This window comes from Oryzias melastigma, unplaced genomic scaffold, assembly GCF_002922805.2.
Source record: "Oryzias melastigma strain HK-1 unplaced genomic scaffold, ASM292280v2 sc00717, whole genome shotgun sequence".
Classification (NCBI taxonomy): Eukaryota; Metazoa; Chordata; class Actinopteri; order Beloniformes; family Adrianichthyidae; genus Oryzias; species Oryzias melastigma.
In genome coordinates this window covers 1-3444 of record NW_023417305.1, presented here as the reverse complement: position 1 = coordinate 3444, position 3444 = coordinate 1, and positions in this window count along the sequence as shown.

Genomic DNA, 3444 nt, shown 5'->3' with positions numbered 1-3444 from the left:
TCAGAAATCCTTTATTACTCCCACAATGGGGAAATTCTCTGTTGTCCTTTATAACCTGGGCCAGTGGGAGCATTCATTCATTCATCTTCCAGACCGCTTCTTCCCTTTCGGGGTCGCGGGGGCGCCGGAGCCTATCCCGGCTACTGATGGGCGAAGGCGGGGTACACCCTGGACAGGTCGCCAGTCTGTCTCAGGGCCTCAATCACACACACATCCACTCTACATCCACACCTAGGGGCAATTTAGAGTCACCAATTAACCTATGAAGCATGTTTTTGGACGGTGGGAGGAAGCCGGAGTCCCCGGTGAAAACCCACGCATGCACGGGGAGAACATGCAAACTCCACACAGAAAGGTCCTAGCCGGGAGTCGAACCGGGGCCTTCTCGCTGTGAGGCAAGAGCGCTAACCACTGCGCCACCGTGCAGCCCCCAGTGGAAGCATGTAGATGTTAAATATAAGTGGTCCCAGGATGGAGCCCTGGGTAACTTCAAATGTAATTTCTGTTAGCTCCAATGTGAAGTTACCAATTGACACAAAATATTTTCTGTTTGCCAAGTATGCTCTGAACCAGTTTAATACTGGCCCAGCGAGACCCACCCAGTTTTCCTGTTGTTTGAGTAAAATAGCGTGGTCAACTGTATCAAATAGATACATACCACTGAGAGTCAATAAAACTAAGACTGACATATTTCTACTGTTTATGTTCAAACGTTTTTCATTAGTCACTTTAGTCAGAGCCGTCTTAGTGCTGTGGTGCTGTCTGAAGCCGAACTGGAAGACATCGTAGTAGTTGGGTTTTTTATTATTATTATTATTATTATTATTAAGAATTTATTTAACTGATGAAGAGCAGCTTTTTCAATTATCTTGCTTTAAAATGGCAGGTTTGATATTAGCAAGTTATAAAAGTAAAGTTTCTCTTTATAGATATCATAACCAACTTGCATTTAATCTTTCTCCATCTGCGTTCAGATTTCCGATATTCTCTATTTTAATTATTTCTTCTTCTCCGTGGAGATTTTTTCCTACCAGAGATCACCTTCACTTTACTGGGAGCAATATTATTTACGATATTTAACATATTAGCATTAAAGCTCTTGATAAGTTTGTTGATTGAATCCCCTGAGAGGGGAGGCGTTAGGGAGAAAATCTGGTTAAACATTTCACTTGTATTTTCAGTTATATACAATTTTATGATCTCCTCCCTTAAAATATTTGCGCGTACTGGAATTGTGCTCTGAAAGAAAACACAGCAGTGATCAGACCTAAATCACATACAGTAACCTTAAAAATGTTCAGACCTTTGGAAATCCATAAATCGAAACTATGCCCTCTGTTCTGTGTGGGCTCTGTTACATGTTGAGTCAACCCAAAATTGTCCAGAGTGTTATTCAGTTTCTTGCTCTCTTGTTTCTGAAGGTTGTCAACATGGATGTTAAAATTTCCAACAATAAATATGCAGTCAAAATCAACACAAATTATAGACAAAACTTCACTAAACCAACCCATGATTAAATTCTGCATAGTATCCAGGGGACCGGTAGATATTTATAAATATGGTTTTGAATGAGGCCTTCAGCTGTGGGACTACGTATTCCAAACATGAAAAGCTTCCAAAAGAAAGCTTCTTACAATGAAGCATTATATTGAACAAAACTGCATTACCAACCCCCCGCCCCCCCCTTTCTGCTTTTCTTTCTTCACTGATAAAACCAAAACATACAAACCAGTAAATCTGCTAAGCTTTAAATTTATAGAAAACAAGTTCAGGGTTTCAAAAAATTAAATAACCATTATAAAAGAAATGTTTTAAAAAATGAATACAACAACTTGAAATCAGGGTACAGACTCCAATACCTGCTGAATTACGAAAAGTTTAAAAAACTAAAGGAGTTTACTGTGGCAGCAAAACTAGAACGCTCCGTAACCCTTCCGCTATCTTTGGGGTCCAGATGACTCCAACCACATATTTATGTGGGATTCTTTCCATGACAAATGTGGGCAAAGGGGGACAGGATTTTATGTCTGCCATTCACATTAGTGAAACTCAAAAATCAATGAAAAAAAAAAAGTTCTGCGCACTGTCATGTGGGGTCCAGATGACTCCACTTTTAATGTAAACAAGCCAAGGAGAGCGGAAGGGGTTTACTGCTACCATAAAATACAACTGCCACCGTGCAACGGGGAGGCATCTGGGAGAATCATCAAGATTAGCTGCTGACGATTGATTTTTAATCTGTGGCGTGGGTTTAGATGTGGATGGTGCCTGTCAGTCAGCCAGGGATGACTTTGTTACACAATTGGGTAACAACCTCGTTAGCAGAAATTGTCTTGGCTCAGTGGCTAAGTGTATGGCTGGCACGCAGGAGCCCTGGGCTTGATCCCCGGGGTGTCCACTGATTCCCATCCAGATTGGGTCCCTAGGCAAGACACTTGACGCTGCTGCCTAACTGGGTTCCTGTGCCCTTCAAATACAGGGTTGTGTCAGGAAGGGCACTGATGCAAAACAGTGCCTCCTGTTTCACTTTGGCAACCCCGAAAGGGATAACCCGGAAGGTGAAGAAGAAGAAGATGCTGTCTTCCCATTTAGAGCAATGGTGGCCGGTATTGCCAGATTGTCGTCCGGTCATTGCTGGGCCTCAGGTCCATGTCAACAACCCTTGTCAAGCGCCTGCTGTGATACTGAACGATTTCTAACAATTGGATGGTGGCAGTGGGTCGGCAGCTCTGGGGCAGGGGTGGAGGGTGGCAATCTGAAATTGGCAGATCATCAGACAACTTTGGGGAACTTGTTGACCAATCTATGAGTCATTTATCACGCTATATGCCTTCCTGTCACTGGCATGCCACCATGCGAACTCCAAATGTGCCCAGACAGCTACTGACTGATGTCAAAAAATCGCCCGTTCGTCATTTAATTTAAATGTATTCTTAAAATCTCTTGCTGACTTTGTGGAAAATGTGCATTTTGGTCATTGCAAGGTCCATTTTTGGAATATATTACCACAGTCTAAGAAGTTAAATGTTTTTATATCTAAAAATGTAAGAAAAGAATAAAATTTAGTTGAAGGTAAAAGTGTCTAAAATGGATATGAACCTTAAAGTTGATAACGCATCTTGAGGTTTTCAAAATGATAAGTTTAAATGCATTTAAAAAATGTACACCCAAAACAGTTATAAATATTTAAACAGGATAGTTCTAGTCAATACTCAAGTTTGATTGGCTGCTGGGTGTGGATTAAAAAGTGAGAATTTCAGCAGGTGAAAAAAAAAAAGCAGCAACCTCTGTAGGATCAGGATAGACCTTTTTATTTCCTTTTCTTTTTTGCTGGTATATGGTAGGTGTTGTTTTTTATTTTTTTTAGCATCATCCACACACACCCTAAATGTGGTGTAATTTTTTTTATTCCATTGTATTGTTGTTCAGAAACTACAATGCGTC